Source organism: Coturnix japonica, chromosome 5 (assembly GCF_054131305.1).
Source record: "Coturnix japonica strain WE chromosome 5, WE-NBRP24, whole genome shotgun sequence".
Taxonomy (NCBI): Eukaryota; Metazoa; Chordata; class Aves; order Galliformes; family Phasianidae; genus Coturnix; species Coturnix japonica.
Window position 1 is genome coordinate 54,369,100 of NC_140667.1, and position 23,011 is coordinate 54,392,110.

General features: G+C 41.7%; 1 long non-coding RNA gene across 1 annotated transcript; it reads left to right on the forward strand.

Moving 5' to 3' along the window:
• Positions 1-217: 217 nt before the first annotated feature.
• LOC107315470 (uncharacterized) lies at positions 218-15,000 on the forward strand. The gene is made up of 3 exons (XR_014946851.1): positions 218-382; positions 13,644-13,793; positions 14,607-15,000. It is a non-coding gene; the product is annotated as an uncharacterized LOC107315470 (long non-coding RNA).
• The last annotated feature ends 8,011 nt before the right edge of the window (positions 15,001-23,011 follow it).

Below are 23,011 nucleotides of genomic sequence, written 5' to 3' on the forward strand. Positions count from 1 at the left end.
CTCCAAAAAGGGCCTTTCTTCTCTATTTGCCATTTCTATAGATTTTCAACAAGTAAAACTTGCTAGGCTCCCTCTGGAACATGACCTCAAGGATCAAGCTGAATACAGTTCATTTAGTTGTCTGTTTGGGAATATTTTCATGCCACTTTCTATTTATAATTTCTATGACCCTAATCTCTTATCTGATGCATATAATGTGCAATATTTATTAGGTAAGACAATATTCCCCTGGGATGAATTGGGAAAGGATGGAACATCCCCGGGCTACAGCATAACTACTTCCTTCAAGGACAACTGAAAGTGTTTTTGAAATACCACTTCCAGCACAGTGAATGAAGAATATAAAACAGTGGATTTAGAGATTGTGTCTCTCTTTGTATGGGTAAGGCTTCTGGAATCTGAATCTATATGGTGCTAGACTAATTTGTGATGTGCCTTTATCCCCAGTTTGGCCTTCTTGCAAATAATGTTATTACTATAAAGTAATAAAAAGACACAAACTTTCCATTCTACTAGTGCTATTTGGAGCTGAAAGTATTTCATATTTTGCTGACTCCTGCAATATGTGGAGGTGAAAGTACAGGAAAAACATTGGAGAGGCAGAGGTTTGGGAGACAAGGTCAAACCAGGTTTAAGCAGTTCATGTTCTGCCTTTTTAAAGACTCCTGTTCAAACCTCGGTAATGTACAAACCTCAGTTTGCTGAATGCATTTTCTGCCGACTCTTTTGTAGACAATTCTGTGTGTCACAAAGCCATTGATCTTGGGTATTCTTTACTCGGCAAATTCCTGAGATTGCTACCTCAACAGTGAAGTTAATTAGGATTGAGTTATCAGTAGACGTGGTGACCTTGGAGTGTCTCTGAGCACTAAAGCCAGGAATAAGGAAGCACAGAGCGTACTGCGTAATCACAGCTCTGCCTGGTGCTAACATTTACCCAACAGCGGTCGCATAACTGGTACTTTGGGAGGAAAAAGCAGGATGCTTTTGAGGTTAGTTCTCTTCTTACATTTCTTTGCAGCAAAGGATAATTATGACATATATTCAACACACATCCTGTGTGTACAACATTACCTAGTCCTTACAGTGCTCACCCAGTTCCAACGCCCTGCAGGGTCACCAACCAGCAGACCAGGCTGCCCAGAGCCACATCCAGCCTGGCCTTGAATGCCTGCAGGGATGGGGCATCCACAGGACAGGAAGGAGAGGGACAGGGAAGGCTTGTGCCACATTACTGGCTTTGGAAGAGAAAGCTGGGCTGAGAAGCACTGGCCAGAAACACCCATCTGAAGTCACCCTGAGCACCAAGCCCTGCGTTACTCCCTGGTGCTTTCTGCTGTACGTTGAGCAGCTGCTCATGTTCACTCTTACAAATAACATGGCTTCTAAAAGGAGAACAGATAAAGAGAAGGAAAATATGTCTTATGTATACCATAGCTGTAGATGTTTTTGTATAATTTGGTAGGTTATCCTATGCAAAGTAATCAGCTGGTGCAAGAAATAAACAAAAACTCCCCTAAATCTCACTAATGATACAAGGATATTTCTGGTGTGCCTCAATTCTGAGATGAAATGCCTATGGGAAGGGAGTGTTAAGGTAAAAGCCTTGCAAGAGAAAAATCCTTCTGGGAGACGATGCTGCTTCTCTGTAGGAAACAACTTGCAGCAAAGTGGTTTTTAGTGAAATGTTTCTGTTGGTTGCCTGAAGGGGGATCTTTGTGAAATGCAGTTACTTTTTGGTTTCTTGGGGACTTTACAGGGCACATTTTCAGGGACTTTGAGTGATTAGGGAGTCTGCATCTATAGCTGCCCTTCGAAAAGAATTGTATCATCAAAGTGATGCAGGAATGCAGAGGGATGACCGTGCTATTGGCTAATACATAAAACCACAGTGCCAGCCAATCACCACACACAGGCAAACAAGAGCGGCAGTTCATTTTACATTTTATGCAATAATTTGGCAACCCCAATGCCTCATTTATTCATAATCCTCCTCAGCCTGGGCCTTGCCAGGGGTAGTACTAATCAATATATGCATTATGGCACAAGGTCTTCACAAAGAGAATTGTTTGGGAAATTATCAAATAAAATCAGTCAGTCTGTTCCTTTCTGTTTTTTTATATGCATGCACTGCCTTCTATCTTATATGTCTTCTTAGACATCTGCTGAGGGAAGAAAAAAAACCTGCTGGATTATTAATTCAGAAGCATCCTTCAGGAAAAAAAAAAAAATAAAATGAAAAAGAAGAAGCAGCAGCAAAATAAAATTGAAGCATATCCAGGATGCTTTGGCACAACTCCCAAGCTCTCATTCCACTTCTAGCTGATGATAGGATGCCACTTAGCTGAAATGATTAATCAGTGGCAAAAGGGCTCTTACCACCTAACCCTCCATCCAGACTCTGCAGCCTACACGCAAGAGTTTGCTCAGCCTGTGAACCTCATCCTCCCCTCTCTGCCAGCAGATGAGGGCACCTGATTGTTGACCATATGGGTCTCATTTCTTCTTCCACATACACAGTGCAGTGTTGAACCCAGTGGACCAGGCCTATGTGATAAGATCTCATTGTTCCTCCTAAGTAGTAAATAACACATCTGTTTTAATAGTGACCTCCTGGTGATGCCAGAGCAGTGCAAAGTCTTTAGATTCTGAAGGAAGAAGTTCCTCCTGACTCCAAAACCCAGACACCAGTCATTTCCAAAGCTGCACTGGGCAGCCTGATCGGGTAGGGAACAACAAACCCACAGCAGGGCTTGGGGCTGGATGGTCTTTAAGGTCCCTTCCAGTACAACCATTCTGTGATCCTATGGAAGAGGAGCAAGGGTAACAAAGTCAAAGCCCCAGTACATAGCTGTGTTGTACAGGGAGGTGAGAGGATTGCAGCCAACAACACAACCATGGGATGGGAGGATGCAGGTTGTTTTTGCTACACTCCACCTCTTTTACATTGCAGAAAAGCTCTGGCAGAGGCAGCCTGAGCAACTCCAAGCAGGTGGGGAAAGCCGTGCTGTCAACTGCAGCAAATACACCAAACCGTGTGTGGGGGTTAAAAGCAAGTTCTTTCCCACCTTTCCTCTCTGCTCTAAATGAGTTATAAGCATGAACGCTCACTGACTGTCAAATTTGCTGCGTTTTGCTGTTCATCATCTCAGAACAAAAATACATAAGCCCAGCTCAAGAATGAATGAATTCAGCCCACAGATTTATCAATTAGTTTTCTAGTCACTATCCAGGTGCAGTTACTGTTAGCAGCTGAGTGACAGACAAAGCTGTCTCTGTCCATAAGAGTCTGAAATGTAATCCATAATAACTATTGTATTTCCTCTTCCACTCCATTTCAAATGTGACGACCAGGATCTGCACCTTATGCTCAGCAGGACTCCCATGTGCACGTTAAGCACAGTTTGTTATCCCCCTCAGCTGATCACAGCGAGCTGCTTTACACTGAACCCTGCTGAGCGCCGTGTTATCACTTTGTCCTGCGCCTTTCATTTATGCACTCACTATTCTAGGAAGGTAAATATTTAGCATTCAGTCTGTGAAGAAAATTCTCTGTTTATGTCATCGGACAAGAAGGAGGTCTTTGCTTGTGCAGGGTTGTTATTAAACAGTTCAGAGCAGTCGCTGGAGTCCTTTGCTTAGGTCTTGTTAACACACTTGAGGTACATTTTCAGTTGAGTTCTTCTAAGCAATTTATTTTTTAAACTCAGCAGTGAATCTTTCAAGAGTGACTCATGTTTATGATTTCCAGCAGGATGACTCTGCAACCAACATGATATTAAGAGCTCCTAAAAGAGTTGCCATACTAGGCATAAAAAGGGTGATAACACCATTGTTGGATGGCCTTTGCAATATCTATCTTCATTGTCTTTCCAAGATAGATGTTTTTTGACCTTAATTTTTGCCAGCACCTGACACTCATTGCCAAAACATAATTGGACATGCTCATGCCCAAGAAGCCCTTTAGGGTTAAGCAAAAATCCGCAATGCATGAGGTACAGAATGGGCATTAGGAAAAAATTATTTACCATAAGAGTGTTCGGATATTGGAACAGGCTTCCAAAAGAGGTGGTTGGTGTTCCATGGCTGTCAGAATTCAGGAGGCACTTGGACAACATCCTCAGTGATGTGCTTCAAATTTTGGTCATGAATGAAACCACTAGGTTTCATTTATCACAGAAAAGATTTAAAATATTTGTTCAAAAGGACAAATTGCATTTTGTTTCAATAAACCATTGATAACTTTTAAATCTCTATAATTAGTTAAAGGTTAATTTAAGAATGTGCTCTAAGAAAGAAGAGCCTCTTGTAACAAAAGGGGTTTGTGCAATAGCTGTTACTGCACTACAGGATAAATTAGCTAATGAGAAAATAATGTTTTATATTGATCCTTCTTTACAATCTTCTACATGTTTCTGAGGAGAAATCTGAATTGCGCAGACTCACCTCATCCATTATTGTGTGTGAAAACACAGAGAGAAGTCTAACTCATTAAAACCAATAGGTGCTTAATTGGTACCATTACTGGAGTCCTTGCTTTTCACTAGAAACTAGCCCAGCTTTCCCAGATAGTTCAAATACCAACAGGGGAAAAAAAATCTTTCTTATTTGTTGTATATCAAAACATCACATTCTCCCATTGAGCTCCAGGTCAATTGGCATCTTTTGTACTGTTTGTTCCATTCCAGTTTTCCTTTGTAACTCCAAATGTAGAAGAATGGCTGGCAGTGTTGGAAGGGCTGCTCTAAGAGCTCCCTTTGAAAAAGCAGTTTGCTGATTTTTTAATTTTTTTCCTGAACTCTTGGAAACTCTTTTTCTCTCCAATTCCACTCTCAAACCACATTTATTTTTCTTTTAGATATGTGACACGATTCCATGCAATGGACTTTGATGAAGAGAGGCTTTCTGACTCCCATATGTTTCGCTGGAGATCTTCTAGGCAGCTCAGGAGTTGGCTTGATGATCCTTATGGGTCACTTCCAACTCAGTCCCTCTTCCAGTGAGCAGATACGGCTGCATCAGGCCTTGAGTCATCCTGTTCAAGGGCGCTGTAAAAAGTTCATCAGCCTGATCATATTTTCTTGAGTTTGTTCTTCATCCCCACTTCATTTATAATACACTGCAAGCTGAATCAGAGTCTCAAAAGGCAGAACAACCTAAGTAGGCATAGCACAGGGAATGCAGCTCTTGCAGCCATGAGCACCATGGCCAGTCTGTCTGTCCATCCTTCTCTCCTGCTTGCTTGCTTTCTCCCAAGCAGTAAAACCCCATGGCAGAAGCAAAGCAATGTCTGTTCCATTCACAAAGCAGTGAATGACCCTGATTCTCTCTGATTTATGTAGAAACTCTTTATTCCACCTGGCTCTTCATCCAGAAATGTTGGCTCTATCTCTCAGATTATAATAAGGATTTATTTTTAAATCATATCTATTTTTACCCTGCAGGACATGGCTATAATCTCTCCCAGTTTTGTCTTCTGTGTTCAGGGTAGTAATGGGAAAAGACTTCCAGGATTCTATAGCTAAACTGGTTTGTTGGTTTTATTTTAGCAAATTATTTACTGAGATGCTTCAATGAGATTTGCTTTCTAACTTCATTCTTGCTGCCTCCTTCACGCCCTTCCTCTGCCATCTGTGCTTCTCCCTCCATGCTCTGTGTGGGCTGCTCCATCTTGTCACTGAGCAACTGTTGTTGTGTCTTTTGTGCCAGCTTTTCTTACCTTTCTGGGGCAGTAGTTGATGATATATTGCTGAACCTCAAGCAGAGGTTTTCTGCCTTCTCTCCATGAATACCTGCTTCAGAGAGCTTTGGTTATGGGGAGGAATGTGAATGTTTCCTCACAATCTGTGCAAGAAAAAGGCTGAAATTCACTTCTGAGAAACAAGGCTTTACCAAATGTTTGCATCACAGAAGGCTCCCAGTGCAAGTTTCTGTTGAAGTCAAAGATATCAATGCACAAATCTGAGTTAGTAACCCCATTAGCATCCATAACATCACTCCTCCCACGCATTTATACAGTTCACAGGGCATCCAGTTTCCATCCTTCATCTTCTTGGACCACACTGTATTACAGCTGACTGTGACTGTAAAGGAGGCATTTTCTATGCTGTAATCCAACATGGGAGATGTTCTCTTGTCACAAATACCATACGCCCCCAGAGCTGCCATTTATCACGCATGATGGAATGTTTTAACAAAAATCTATAGAATCATTAAAGTTGGAGAAAACTGCTAGGGTTGTGTACTCCATCAACCTATCCCCATTGTGCCCACCAACCATGTCTCCATGTTTCAGAAAAGCATGGGTACCATGGTTTTCTTGGAACACAACACCTAGATATATTTGTTCTTTTTACTTGTCTTGCTCTTATTCACAGGCATGTGGGTATTTGTTTAACAGATAAGCTCCATGCTTCATCTCAGCCTTTCTTCTGTTCCCAGGTTCAAAGTATGTATCACTCTCACTGTCTCTGCTGGGGTTATTCATAGAGTATCCTGAGTTGGAAAGGGCCAGAAGGGATCATTGATACCTCAGTTCTCTATATAAAACCCCATTCTGTATACTTGATTTCTCCCTACAAGAAAATGGAACAGGCTCCTGTTTTAGCACTGCTGCTTCCTTCTGCAGTGACAGCTTCCTGCTGGTGACATCTTCCCCATCCACTGGCCTTGGGCCAGCCTGCTGACAAGGCTCACTGCTGAGGAATCAACTCAATCTTGCTGTGGCCAGCACATGTTTGCAAATCCCTTTAAATGAGTCAACTTACTGTCCCATCTCAGCAGCCATGGTTCACTGCACCTGCCCGCAAGATGAGGCCTCGTTAACCCTTGTGCTGTAGAAGATCTGATAAGATGTTCTCTTTGCAAAGATGAAATACATGATTACTTTCTTTTAATAAGCCTGGATAGTCCTGACATTCTTAATCTTCCAGGACTGGGCTTTGCAAAGCTTCTCACCATTCCTTTAGATAATGTCCACAATCAAAGTTGGACTCTTCTATTGGCCCTTCCCTTTAGCTACATGTAATCAGTCACAGAAGTAGCTAAGCTAGGATCAAAATAAGGTTTTCTGGAATTATTTTCATTCTAAAACATGGGATGTGGTTTAGTGGGTGTGACAGTGATGGGCTGGCAGTTGGACTAGATGATCTTAATGATCTTTTCCAACCTTAATGATTCTGTGACAGTAGTTGTGAACCACAAATTGGTTGACAGATCATAGTCAGGTTGACCTTTTCTTAACAGAAGGATTGCATTCTTGCCATTTATATCCCTCTTCTCCTTGCTGCATGCTATCAGAAGTGTTCTGCTTACTTTTCCAGATGTGTATGATCCTTTTCTGTTTTCACTGCAGTGTATGTTAATTGAGAGTATTGCAATTAAGTGATACAGCAGCTGATAAGAGATAACAGAATAAAGGTTATCTCTTCCTGCGCAGTTACGGTAAGAGAAAAGAAATTAACAGACGTACAAAATCTGGGCCTTATCTCACACTAGAATAACAGAGAACTGGAGATTTCACACACAACAGCGAATACCTAAACACATAATCCACAATCATCATAATATCTTATCTTTCTCAAGTGTTGTTTGGAAATCAAAAACTGCCATGAAAAGCAATTCTTGTTAACATGCTAAAAACCTTCGAGATACATTACCTAAGACATAGAAACAAAATGCAAAAGTAGAGGGCTAATTGCTATTGCCAATATGGTCATTTTGTGAGGAGGGATTTGTGAATCTTAATAATGAAGAGGCTCTTACACTAGTAGATAGTAGCCATTTTTCTGCTATTTAGGGTAAAGACTTATGTTGTTATTATTTTGTACCTAATGATGAATTACTGGTCAGCAAGTACTGGCTGTGGTGCCTCTTGCAGGACAGTCCCACACTGGGGTCACTTCCCATGAAGTGGGAATTAGTTTTCAGCTAAAACAGCCATGTCCTCCTTCTCCGTCATACTTGGCATAGTTGGATATAATCACCAGGGACTACGTGCACAAAATTCTCTGAACATACGCATTCATCTTTATCCATAAACACAAATTATCTTCTGTACTACAATGTCCAGAGTCTAACACGTAACCCCTAGAAAGAAGAAAGATGTGTAGGAAAAGCTGACAATACTGCCAGGCCCCCTGTATTTTGCAAGCTCTTTTCAAATAATATCGACCTTTCATTTTTCCCATTCTTCTTCCAACTTGTCCAAAAAGGTCAAGGCAGGATGGAGAACCCAACAAACTGAATGAAGCTAATTTCATCTGTAAAATAAATTAAAATCTATTTTGGTGATCCGATTTCACCATACTGTTTGTGTAGAATTCAGATTCAATACAAATCATATCCACATCCAGTGCAATCCCAATTCACTATAACTGATGGCCCAAAGGAAATCCATTAAGAATACAACATGCAATCTATTTAGAGTTGGATTCTGGTCAGAATGTCAAGCTAACTGCAGAAAATGGATAGGTGAAATGAAAAAGAGGGTTGTAGGCAAACATTTATCTCCAAATAAGCAATGTTTGGACCTATGTATTGATTGGAATTGCCAATGGTTTAAATATCTCACAAATATGTTTGGAAGAGTAATGGAAAGCAAGAAGATTGCTATCAAGAGCTATCTGAAGGCAAATGGAAAATATAATGGAGATGTTGATTATCTATTAGTATCCTAAAACAGTGCTTAGGTATGCAAGACAGGAAAAGAGTCTGAATGGGAATCTCAAGCCACTAGAGTCAACCACTGTCAATATAGGTCAGTGCTGGAATTGCTTCTGGTAGCTGTGCACAGCACTTCAGGAATATGCTCAGGTGAAGGTAAGATGCACAGATCATTTTTGGCATACATACTTGAATTCAAAAACTAAAATCCATTTAGATCATGATTTAGGAAACTGTGACCTCAGTATCAGTTGTGATTCATGAGGATCCTACTGGGAGGAAACTCTACACAAGGACAGAGATGCAACTCCTTCATCACAGCCACTATCACTCTACAGGAACAGCTGTAGCAAAGTTTTGACATCGCCTTCTATCTTCTAGTGTAGAGCAAGAGGGGAAGCAAAGGACCAAAAGGTGCTTTAAGTGCACATCCCAAAAACAGACATTGGGTTTGAACTGGTCATGCTCTATGTGTAAGAGGTTTGTGTTTGCTGTTCTCCATGCCCATTATTTTCCAAACATGCTTTTGGTCTAAAATCAGCAACTTCCAGGTTTTTCATTTAGGTTTGCAAAATTTCATTAGGAGAGCGTGGTAGAAACACTAAATCACAGCCTGAAGCAGTGATTGAGCACCTGGTGAGAATGCAGGGCCAGCCCAGGGGAGCTCAGGTGCATACAATGTACCTGAGTGACCAGAAGGGGAGGAGCCAGGATCCACCCCTCCCCAGATCTCATTTAAGGGCTGGCAGTGGGATCAAGGGTATTTTGCTGGGGATCCCTGCCTACCTGAGACCTTCTGAAGGTAAACAGCTCTTTTTCCTTTGTTTCTGTGGTTGCTGTGTTTGACCTTATCCTGGGATTCTGTTGCACTCCTGTCATTGCTATAATTTTCCATCACGTTATTGCATTCACTTTATTGCATTGCAGGAGAGCTAATCAGCAAGTTCTATAGGGATTTGGGCTTACAGGAGGAAGCCATTTCAGTAGTGAGGAAGAATGCCTTATTTCTGGAGTGGGAAGTTTCTGGCCTGAAGTCTTCCTTTGCAATTGGCTGCAGTGAAATGAGCCTAGGCAGTTTTTTCCTGCAGTGTTTCACTATCTGCTGGAGTTACTCTGAGGATAGAGTCAAACATGCTGAACAGTGCTCTTGTGGTTGCTCACCTTGTACACAAAATGTAACTGGCTGAGCAGTGGCACCTCCTGTATGGCTCTACTGGCCTCTGAGGTCAGAACCATAGATGCTAAATTCCATCCTTCTTCCTGCCAGGACCTGCTCCAGCTTTAAGGGATGAGGGGAATAATGTCCATGAGCTCTTGAAGCACCTTTTGATTTTTTTATTATTCTCTCAGTACTTTTAAGACAGGATGTTATTCTCATCCTCTTACAGATAGGACAGAATGACTGGCACAACAATATTTGATTTCTTCTTATGCACAGGGAATGAAGCCTGTTATTCAGAGATTATCTACTGCTAGATATCTAGTTCTCTTCCTTTGGAATAAATGTGTTAATCTTTACAGAAACCCTGAATATGATGAAATATGAGAAATTATGTGGTTGAATAAACAATTTTTAGCATAAAAATTTTCTTTGGCAAGAGTGGAGGGAAGCAGGGGCTCAAATGAATAAAGCCATAAGGTATAGCACTGGGATGGACAGAAAAATGTGAGAACCTCTATGTTCAGCTCCCACAAATCAACAAAGGGGCCATCAGGTCTGTACAGATGTGCTTTTGTGCGCTACAGACTGCGGGACTTCCCTTGGGTGATTCCGCTTTGAATTACAGTACATCATTTACAGAATCATTATCTGTTCCTGATTTAAAATTTCCAGTGACAGAGGAACTGCAACATCCTCTGAGGGGCTGCTCCAGCAGTTAATTACCTTCATTATTAACTATGTTCACCTTATTTCTGGCCTAAAATTGTCTTCAGCTCTGAGCTGAATCCACTGGAATGCCTCACACCTTCAGTGTGTGGATGAAGTTGCCCATTAGTACCTCTTGTTCCACTTGCAGAGAACCTGATTATTTTACTGTTTTTCAGTGAAGCAGTTTTAACTTAGTGAGTTTCAGCTGGAGATGAGTATTCAAGCCTCCTGCAGGGCTCTTTCTCATTTATCAATGTTGTAAATTTGCAAAGCTCAGAGCAAGATGCAGAAAGCTAGAAAAGCTTCTACGCTTGTATTTCCAGAGAGATTCTGCTGACACTATGATATTATATATAATTTTTTAAAAGTTTTCCTTCTGTGTAACTCTTTTTTTTTTTCCACCCTGGAATAAAATATTGGGCTGAGTGAAGGAACTGTGACTTTCATCTGGTTTCAACAGATTGTGTTTTCACCTGGTTTAGAGAACAGAGAGATTGAGTGCCAGGGGTTACAGGGTGTCTGGTTCTTACATCCAACATAATCCTCTGTTCCCATTGAAGTTTGGGGTGATTTGCCTGCCTTTTTGACCAGCCTTGCATTACATGGAAATGACGAAGACAGAGAGGGCAGGCAAATCCACTACATGACTGTAATGCATTGGAAAAGAATCAAGGCAAGACTTAAAAACAGTTTACTGATTATTGTTGGGAGTCCAAAGTATTTTCAGTACCTATTTGAGAGCCTGTTATCAGACCTGCAAGGTGGATTTCTACATTATTTAAAGCCTCTGTCTTCAGAGGGCTAATAAATAACTAATGTCTGATGTCATCCTCCCAGGCAGCCTCGTGCCCCTTTTTATAATGGGGATCTCCCTCTCCAGAAGAGATATCAAGTAGGGAGAAACACCTGAAACGCTAATCAATATTTGATAACCTTCTTGCTGCAGCATGGTGCAGAGCACTGAGTTGGACTCTAAAACACTCCAGTTTAGTAGAGTGAGAAAGATAGTGTGGGGGGGGAATTAAACATAGTGAGCCAAAGATCAGCTCATTTGTCAATAGACATGTATGTACATATTGTTGGGCTGGAGAGGTTCCTTCCAACCCCTACAATTCTGTGGTTCTATATGGAACATCCCAAACAGAGCAAGAATGTCCTGCTAGAGTGTTTCATGCTGTTCCCAGTCAAGGAAGAAAAGGTCTAAACAACAGGAGAGAATATCTGCAAGCTCCTTCCTTTCCTCACAATACAGGTAGGGGGGTTGGCAGTGCTTCCTTATTATTCTTCCTCTGCTTATGCAGTGCCTCTGCTACTGCTAGCCTCCAACAGCATCCCACGCATTCCAAGTGTCTGTGCCATGCTGTGTTGTGTGGTGTCATGCCTTCCTGTCTCATTCCTGTTCTGTGTCCCAATGGTTGAACAACAAGCAATGGGAAAAGACTTCATCTGCTGTGTCACCATGGGAAAGCAGGAGTGTATACAGTGCTTCATCTGTATCCCACAGCTATAATAAGTGAGGGTATTCAAAGAGAAAGCGAGAAGGGAAGAGAGCAAAGGAGTCTCTAAATAAACTCCTGTGTGTGTGTATGGTACATAAATCAAAACAGATGCTCTGACATGACTACCTCAGTGAGGACTTGTAAAAGATTTCAGGCAAGAAAGGGTCTTCTACCCATGGAAGACAAAGGGCTTGGGGAAAACTTTGTCCCAGACTACTTGAAATCCATTTTAATGTCAGAGTTAACAATTTGGAGCGGGAAGGATTGGAGGTGAAATCTGACTATCAAGTTGACTGCGGTGATCAAGCAAACACTAAAGAAGAAGGGTTTTGTACAGAGCCTCTTCTCTTTGGAGAAAATGTTTCACACAGCCCCATGTGGAAGGATAAACTCCTGGGTGGATAAAGAGAGACCAGCAGCTTCCAGTGATTTTATTACAATCCTTAGTAGATTGGAGGCAGTTTTCTCTGCCTCAGCAATTGATATTATTATGCACTAAATGACATCTCAGTCTGCTTTCTGATCTCTCTGCCAGGGGATGCTTTAATGGATTTCAGTCACTTTTCCCCCCGTTGTATATTACCTTATTACATTTTTCCATATTGTACTGAAAAGCCCACCTGAGCTTCATGGAGGCCTTTTAAAATCTCCTTTCTTATTCCACATTTCACAGAATTAAACAGTTCATTTTGACCTCCACTAGAATTCATCTTGATAATGTTTAGTAACAAGTCAAGGCTTGTGGGAAGAATAAAGTGCAAGGTATTTTTTTTTCTTGTTTAATAAAGCTTCTGATGAGGAGAGGAAAATAGAGAAGTTTTCAGGCATTTAATCCTTTTATGTCTAAACTAGAAGAATAGTTTTCAAAGCTAAATGCAGGTTGAGAGTAATTGTTCTGAGTTCGATGAGATCTGTTGACAGCAGCCTTGACTTCAGGCAGGCGGCCTCGTTGGGTAGACCAACCAGCTCATCAGTGTGAAAGTATTAATGGAGTCAGCCCTATGAAGGGGCTGAAAGCAGAAGCAAAGGCTGTTTGCTGCAGTGTTCGAATCTGGGGTGACGTACCATCCATTAAGTGCTCTGTGTTTGAATCAGACTGTGCTTAACTCAGAAGGACTCCATGATGATTTTTCTCTGTGCTTAAATGAAGGCGGAAGCTTAAGTGTTTAGTTAGATGGGGAGTGTTCACATAACTAAAGATTTTAGGCCTCAAGTGAAAACAAAAAAATTAAAGAAAAAGTACTTAAGCACATATTCAATTCCCAGATCAGACCTTGACATTTACTAGCTGGCACATAGGAACTCAGCACTGAATATGTCCTAATTGCAAATATCAAAATAGTCATAAAGGCAGAACAGTGAGAGCAATAACCTTTCCCAGGGTAAGTGTAGATGCTCTACTTGCCTGCACTCTCTCAGTGCCCTGTTATGAAGCATCATTTAGAGTATTATGGGGCAATCACTATGGGACCTCTTCTGATGAAATTAAAACCATAGGCAAAACAGATTCTCATCTCAACAACCTTAATTTTGCATGGATACGTGCTGGTGTGTCTTCTTGCCTTTTACCAATACTGATATATTTTTTTTGTCAACTTTTTTGCTTTTAGGTCAAAAAATGTGCTGGATGTCTAGAATGTTCTGGGATCAGAAGAGAGACAAGATCTGATACAAGATAATGGAAATACCTCACCTACTGGGTTGTACTCCTTCTCCCCTAGTGGTTACTTCAGAGAGCAGGAGATGGCTGTAATTTCAGGGTTAGTGTTTCAATGACTATTTCAAGCAATGTCTTCAAAAGCAGAAAGATGATAGTGTGTACCTTTCCTGTTCTGTCCACCCGTCATTTAGCACAGTTATTGCAGGGACATGGACAAGGGCCCTGACCTTGCAGGGAAAGGCCGGCACACCTTTAACTAGGTAAAGAAATGGCAAATGAGCAGGTCAGCATTCCAGGTGGAATATCAAAGAGAAAGTTACAACAGTGGCTTTAATTCAGGGCTTTGTATGGTATGTGTAGTCCCTTACTCTCCATCTCTCTCACTGTCACAAGTGCCTTCACTTTGGGATAAACTATTGCACAACCATTCATGTTAATTTTGCATGGATTCTGCCAAGCAGCAGGTGCATAGTGCCATGTTTGTGCTTCAGAACCCAAGTATCTGGCAATAGTCTCAGCAATTCTTTTTTGGCATCCCTTTTGAGCAGAGCAGCACCCGTGGGCACAGACTACTACCATTTCACCCAGAGCTGGTGCTGACAGAGGGAAAGGATTTGAGTTGCTCCAACATGGAATCCAGCTCTTCTTCTAATCCATGCAGGGTTTATTCCCTTATAACTGTATAGACTAACCCACCCCTGAAATGGAGACAATCTGTGTATTAGGATGAAAATGATGCTGCAGAACCCATCTTTTCACCAGGAACAGCTTCCCCCCCCCCCCCCAAAATGTTGCCATAGTTACCCTGAGATGAAGACCTGTAAAAGTGGTGGCACCTTTAATCAATCAAAATCAGAAGATCCCTTGAGGACTTAATTATAAGTTTAGGTTGACTGAACCTGTCATTTTTCAGATTATTTTCCCTGATGCTGTCACTTGGAATAGCCTGTGTTTCCAAGTGTCATTCTCAGACCGAAGTGATGCACATGAGACAGAGGAAGGCCAGGTTATCTCAGCACTGGCTTCCAGCAAAGCTTCAGCAGCACAGCCTCCTCCTGCCCCACCAGCTGGCTTGGACACAGAAGAGTCAACCCTGAATGGACCTGAATGTGAAGAGTTTATGCATTACTTCTCCTATTCACAAATAAACTGAATGTTTGACCCAACTCATTGGAAGAGAAGTGGCAGATGGGTGATGCTCATACACACAATTACTATAAGGACAACCAACTACCTGTCAGTGATGGGAAGATGTATTCCTAGGGATTAAAAGGGAGATGTGAATTGTTGAGACGTGGGTGTTTATTTGGATACAGTTTTGTCAGGATGAATTCAGAGTTGTGCAAGCGCACACAGCATCTTAAAGCTGGAACTTTGTCTAAAGACTAGGCATGCTGATTTGCTGCATTTTAGTGGTGGTATCAAGATAAAATGCAATTTAAGTAATATAACTAATTCAATCCAAGCAGTGTTATTCTACTAATTCAAAGACAAGGTTGATTTTAGGTCCCCTTCCACTCATCTTTTCTCACATCAGGACGCTCTGTTATTCGTAACCAATCAACAACTTATTCATTCATCTAGAAGCACACGCATGTATAATCAACCTTTCATCAGGATCCAATTACGCTTCATGAAATATTTTCAGTGAATACTAAAATTACTGACCCCCCCAAAAAAAATTCCCTGTGGAATTTTTCAAACAGGATGCCAGAAGTCCTGACCTGGCTTAACCAACAGCTCCTTTGGAAGTTAACAGGCAGATCAGCACTTGCTTGGACAGTTCATTTATTAGGCATCTATATGTGTCCCAATGGGCCACAAATGTTATCACTTGTGGGAGGTGTTTGCTTCTTTCCATTCTGCATAAAGAAAGAGTAAATGATGATTTAAACTAGATATCTGTCTGGTAGGTTGCCAAAATTGCATGAGATACCTCTTTTCTCTTTATCTTTTTCCTTTCGTTTCTATTATTAATATTATTTTCTTTTTAACTGCTCTTAAATACGACTAAATTCCGCACAGTAATTTATTTGGAAATGTATTTATGGAGAAGGGGAGAAATGAACATTCATAGGATATCCCAGAGCCAGGAAGATGTAGGTTCATATCCCTGCCTCGTAAGTAGAGACTAGATTTGAAAATGAGCTTAACTCTAATTAGGCAACTAATTACTTAGCTAGAGGGGCTTCTCAAAATGAGCAGTCACTTTTGTTGACATTGCTTCAGGTTGTATGGAATATTTAATACCTGATCATCAGGACAAAGTGAGTACGGCTGCTCTCTAAGGTGTAGGTTCAACCACTGCTCCATGAAGGGGCTTCCTATGCCGGTTTGCATATTCTCATGGATTAGAAGGATTTACTGCTTGTGAGCATGAATACTCTCATTTACTGAACACCATCTAAACTAACAGCTCATGCTTTTCTGGGGGATAATGGCTCAGTTCCTACTAGACGGGAGAGGAACCTATGGAATCTCCATGACTGTGTTGTGGGTGAAGCCAGTGCTCCATTTTTGAGCGTGAATCTGCACTTCTCATGTCTCAAGGCAAAGAAAGCAAGGTGTTTTTAGATTCTCTTAGAGGGAAAATAAATAAATAAATAAATAGATGAAGTAGGAAGCTCTGATTGGTCTAAATGGACTTTTTGATTCCCATTTCTCAATTTCACTGCTAGAAGTAGAAACACCAGAGGTCTGTACAGGGGAGACAGCAATGATGTCTCACTCACCAAGCCCATGGTCCTCTGAGAGCCACCAGCACAGTGATGCCATATTCTGACATGAAAGCTCATCCTTCTCCAGATCTCCTTGCGTCACCTTGGGAGCCCAATGGTGACAACTGTCCACCATTAGAGAAATTCAGCCAGAAACACTGGTTTTGTGTCTAGGATGGCAATGGATATGGCAGCAGCTCACAGGGCTCAGACAACCTATTTGTCACACTGAGTTTGGTGGCCTGAGGACAGTCACCTGCTGTATGCAGCCTCACTTTCCCCAGTGCTCCCAGACCTTCCTTACTCCACCCTCCATCATTCGCCTGCTGCAGCTCGCATCCAGTAGATGGCGACGAGATACAAAGCATGTTGGTTTTTCCTTCCTGAATTGGCGGGATCTTTTTAGGTTTAATGCATTTTAAAGATCCCTGTTTGGTATCCTGCCTTTTAAACACGTTTATCTTTGTATTTCAAATCCGTGACTTCTTTTGAGCTCGTTTATCTTTTGATATTCTCTTTGTTTCTCATGGTGTATCATTCTTTTCATCCAAAGAGTCACAACCAACTTCCTATTGCTCAACCAGTTCTGGAGGAACTTCTCCAGGCCTTCTCTGATTCTGCAGTGATCTCACACTGTGAGAACATGGGGTGCCTTCTCAGCAATATCAATGTTTGAGAGTTTTGATCCATCTGCTTTGATTTCTAGGTCCAGGACATTGCTCAGTCATTGGTTTTCATAATCTCCTGCAAGATTGTTAAAGTTATATGTAAGGTCAGCCACCCCCTTAGTAGGGCTCAGGAGGGCATGGGTAGCATTATCTTGAAAAGCTGATACTTTGCATGTTAGGCACCTAAGAAGTATTATTTACCTACAAGAAATAGGAGTCTTCAAATTGCCTGTAGAGTGGAGAGGTGGGGAAAATCGAGCAAATTTGCAAGATTTGCTAGATAAAATAGTCTGATGGTTGGCAACCCTGCACATAGCAGGGGATTGAAACTGGATCATCATCATGGCCCTTTTCAACGCAGGCCATTTTGTGATTCTATGAAATCTGGATTTTGTAGATGCTACAACATTTCAACTTTGAAATTACAGCATATTAAAAATACAACTCAGTCCTATACCTGCAATCTTAATTCCCTCCAAGGACATCTATCCAATGCTATGTTGTATTTCAGTCTGAGTTACCTGGAAGGCACTCGCAAGAAACGTAGTTTTCAATACAGCTTGCTTATATCTTTTTAGTCAATGGACCTCCTGAGCTTGGATGTTCACATAGCCTGCCATTGCCTCTGTCTGTTCTATGCTGAAGCTTCATCTGAAAGAGGCACTGAGGTGATTTCTAAAATCCTGGTTGTCATGGAGATAGAAACAGGTTGACCGCCTCCTGGCTATGAAAGGATAGAGCAGCTTCTTACCTACCAAGAGATATTTCAAAGACTTTATACAACCATATGCCTGACATGGAAATACTCTTTATCATGGAGGGTAGTGAAAGCTTAACTGTCATTTGCTCCTGCAGTACAAAAGCACTCTCTAAAAACTAAAAAATAAAAAAGCTTCCTTTCCCTCATTCAGCACTCTTAACAAGTTAGATTATTTCAGAGGAAAGAGATAACCCCAACATGTTTATCTGCTTGATAATGAAAATTTAGTCAAGCTGCAAAGACTTTCATCAGGAAGCCTGAGTTCCTCAGGGTCACATAGAGAACCAGCAGAGATGTCCATGTAAAAACCCAGACTCCTCCCTCTGTACTAAAGGCCACCTCACATGTTCCAGAAAATCTAATGGAAGGAGCCAATAGAATCATTAAGGCTGGAAATAAATAAATAAATACCAAAAACCATTTTTTCTTGTTATTTTCCAACCCTGCTTTGCAGTGGGGCTGCCTTAGGTGTTACAAGGCAAGGTACTGCCAGAGCCCAACAGTTCTCATGGACAGGTACCATCCCATGTGTCACAAGGTTGGATACTGCAGCCTTAGGCTGAAATCAAATTCACGACACCTCAGGAAAGGACCCTTCTGAGCACGGAACGTTCGGAGTCTCCTCATTTCTGACAGCAGCTTGCACTGCAGTTAAGCCAGCAGAAGCCAGAGGTCTGTGAGAGCTGATCCCCTGAGCACCTCGTGTTGGTCCCAGCAGACACAGCTCCTTAGCAGTGTGAGTGCAGGCCCCAGAACGCTACCTGCCAGGTTTTGATGTTACCAGCACTGCACTTTCTTTGATCAACTGCAAAAGAAAATGTTCCTGCCTTCTGCAGCAGCCAGGAGGATCCATACTTTAACAACTGAAAGCAACCTATACTTTGCTAACTGAAAGCAACCCATACTTTAATGAGTCAAAGCAACCCGTACTTTAAAATGTGAAAGCAACTCCTGAACAAATGCGCAGTTCTTCCATATGGATGAAAAGATGTGCACTGAATACCAGGCACCTACTGATAAATTACTGTGCTAGTTACAGCATAGTAGCAGCCTCTTGCCAGCTGCTGAACCACTTGAGCCTTAACTGCACTCAGTTATTATCCCCAAACCCTCGTTTCCCAGCCAAGATCCTGCTCTGCTCTCCCTCCTGCCATCATTATTATTAGTGACTCATCTTAGTGAAGACTGATCCTTCCTGGCTGATGTGAGAGCCTCAGCTGCAAGGGCCAAGGGAACTTCAGTGCAAGAACTCGAGGCAGTGTTGAAATATCACAGTGGGGAAGGCAGCCAGAGATAAGTAAGGAGAAATAGAAAAGAGAGATAGAAAAGAGTCAGGGAGAGACAGAGTTTCAGTGCTCCGCAATTGGGAATCCGGATCAACTGGTGTCCAGTTTACACCCCTCGGTGTACGGTCGGTCTGACAGGTGTGTGCTGAGGTTTCAGTGACATTTTTGAGATGCAGATAGCTCTTCTGGCACTGCGAGTGCTAATTGCATGTTGCATTTGGTACGGAGCCTTTTCTTTTGCTTGGCCACCTCAGCTACTGCAACAAACTCTGTTGCAGAGGCCAGGAGAGAAGAGAGGGATTTCTCTTTTAATTGCAGGGGAAAAACCTTTTCCCAGGTGAAACAGAATCTCATGTTTCCAAAAGTTTGGAATCTCTGGTGAAAATAAGAGATGTTTTCATGTTTATAAGATTGAGTTAATGTGACTATATCTCTCCGCATAAAATTGCAGAATGATATACTGGAGAAATGAAAGGAACAATAAAAGTGGAACAAAAGCAGATGGAGAAATGGTTGAAGTGATTAATTGTGAATCAAGGAGTGGCAATTCATTTGCGCATGCAATCTGCAATTTGCATAATCCTATACTGAGAGCCAAATTGTTCAACTATTATGCATATTCATGCTTGATTCAGGCAAACACTCAACTTCTTTGGGATCTGAGCACCTGCTTATGAGATTTTGCTGAATAGAGCTGGGATAATTTATGTGCCTAAAGTAAAGCATATCAGTTGCTGAAAGAACTGTGATTTGTTGTGGTGTTTGGAGGAAGACAGCATCTGATCTGACCATCCTCATGGCGAATCAAATGAACATATCCCAGTTTCTCCTTTAATCATAGGATCATAGAATCACCAAGGTTGGACAAAACCTCTAAGAGCATGCAGTCCAACCATCCACCTATAAGCAATATTTCACACTAAACAGTGTCCCTCACTACAACATCCAAATGTTTCTTTAACACCTCCAGGGTCAGTGACTCCACCGCTCCCTGCGCAGCCCATTCAGGCACACAAGTACTCTTTCAGAGAAGTTTTTCCTAATGCCCAACCTGAATCTCTCCTGGAGCAACGTGAGGCTATTCCCTCTCATTCTATTTCTGGTTACATGGGAGAAGAGGCTGACTCCCACCTCACCACAACCTCCCTTCAGGTAGTTGTTTGCCACAGGTAGAGGAGTGAGGAAAGGAGGCTGAAGCAGGATGCCTTCAATTCTTTCTCTAAAGCACAAACAAGTACTGCTGAGTGAGAAGTAGGAATACACTTCCCAAATCAAAACCTCTATCCATCCTGCAATCCCTGTCTTAGCCATGAAGCATCAACCTTCATGCAACAGTGCTTGCTAAATCTCACTATGGTTCACTTTTGACTTTAAATGAGAGAGATGCTGAACTGAAAGCAATATTTAAGATGCACTTCATCCAGGAACTAAAGTATGGTTCCCAATTTCATCACCGTATTTCAGTGCAATTAGGGAAAACATGATGCATAGCAGTCAGTTACTGAGCTGGAGAGTAGAAGGCTATGGGAATGGCAGAATACAATGAGGGCAAATTTGCATCATCTGGGGGTAAAAAATAAATGCTCTAGTTTACCCCTTGTACAACATGATATATTCAATTAAAGTACCCATCACATGGGAGAGATGTACCGAAGCACCTCTGCTTTGGTTCCTGGGGGATTCTTTTACTGAAGGGAATGAGGTTTTGGAAATCCTAATCCATTGATCTCGATGGACCATACAGCATGGATTGCCCCTCTGCTGTTGACTGCTTTATCTGCACGGGTATTTCTCTTGTTAACTATGTTAGACGTAGCAGTACAGAATGCTACTTTTATAACACACACGAGATGTGTGTAGCAGTGTTTGGACTCCTGAAGGGTTGAGTGCATCTGAAATATTCTGGGCTGGTAATAATGTCATCAGTCCATGTGGAGGTACAAGGTGGGTACAAATGAGGCAGCTGCAAATGGCCATGCCCAGTATTCAACATAGGACACTATGCTACCTCCTCTTAATTCTCCTTTCAAATCTAAGCCAGTAATCTGACCACAAAGTTTGCAGCAGGTTACAAGGGCCTCATCTCTGTCTTGCAGCATCACGAGCTGATGAAACCATGCCATGAGACCTTGGCTGATTTCGAGGAGTCAAATGAGGGATTTAGAGCTTCTGAGTGCCAAGAAAAAAACAACCAGTGAATAAATTGCCCCGTAGTTCATTTTTGTGCCAGTGCATAATTATTCCCTACACATTCTCCATGATACATCGACTAGCCAACACTGTCATATGGTTGTTTTTTTCCCCCCATTTATCTTGAGCACCTTCTCACCAATTCTCTTCTGTATCTTTTCCACAGCCTGCTTGTCAGAAAGGAGTTTCTGTCCGCCCTGACTGTTCCCTATAGGGTATTACTGCTTAAACCTGCTTTCAGCAGATGACTGCTTCTGCAGCCCGTCTTCACGTGTTCCTTTGTACGTCCCTCCACCTGCCCTGAAAAAAAAGGATCCATAAAGTCATTTTGCTTTTTCCTGTAAAATAATGCAGAGTCGTGTATTACCGGTGCTTATATAAGACTGACAAAGCACTCTGGTGACAGAGTGACAAAAACTTTTCTCGGTTTCATATTTTCTTAAAGCCTTCTAAAACCAGGTTGCTAATGGGAAAGTTTCTAGAAGAAAAGACCAAAGGATTTTTACTTCAGCTTATCCTTTGACCCAGGGACCACCCAGTCCTTCAGAGTGCTGCTTTTACAAGGAGGCCATCAACTCCTGCCCAGGTTTCTTCATGCCTCAGCTCTTTGGCATTTCTCTCTCCAGTGCATTTGAGAGTGTCAGAATTCAAAACACAACAGGCCCTAAGATAAATGGGAAGATCCCTCCCCACAACTCTTGTTTTTTTCCTCTCTTTCTTAAGGCTTAGGCCTTGAATGAATATATTTGTAGAAAAAACTGAAGAAAAGCAGCTGACTGATGCACAGCCACAGGGTCATTGGCACCCAAGAGTGGGGAGCTCTGTGAAAGGAACACATTGATGGTCATCGCTAGAATATTCTTTGGGAGCTGTGAGCCTGGTTAACATCAACACACCTTGCTATCTGAGTGCGTGGAAATGGCAGCACTGATTGTCTGACACTTATGATTAAGTGCTTACTCTGAACTACTTGTGGTTTTGTCTTTTATTTTACATTTGTCTGAAACTTTTGCAAATTAGTTAATGGGCATTTTCAACCATCACATCTGTTTATAAGACATTAGTAACACTGGGCTGTGATCTTTTCAGTATTATCTTTACAAACATTGTGATTCTGGTGATATTATTGAAATGCTAATCAATAAAACAAGTCATACAATATGCATTATCATGAAGTTAACAATCAATTACTGTTGCTTAAACAACACATGCATATTATTTATTTTATGGATTAAACAGGGGCAAGGTAATACTTCTGGATAAGCTGCCCCTGACATTTGTGCTTTATCTTGTTTCAAAGCCAGAAAGATCAGCTGTAAATAAAAGAACAGAGCAAGAATTGGCTTTTGTTAGAAAATGTAATCCTTGATTCCTAACAAAGGATGCTGAATGGATATTCTGCCAATATCTGGCATTTTCTGTAATCTTAATAATTCTATGAGGCTGTTGAAAGGATGAAGCCAATTGAAGAATCTGTATGCAAATGGTTTTTGAAAGTAACTAGAGCTAGCTGTTGATACAGCCAGATGGAGTTGGGGAGCCTGTGTCTAAATGCCACCAGGCTGCTACGAGACCTGGACTTGTCTCTGGTGTTGCCTTGGAAGACTCTTTCATCACATGAGGTTTAGGTTGGATCTTAGGAGGAAGTTTTTCCCCCAGAGGGTGGTGACGCACTGGAACAGGTTGCCCAAGGAGGC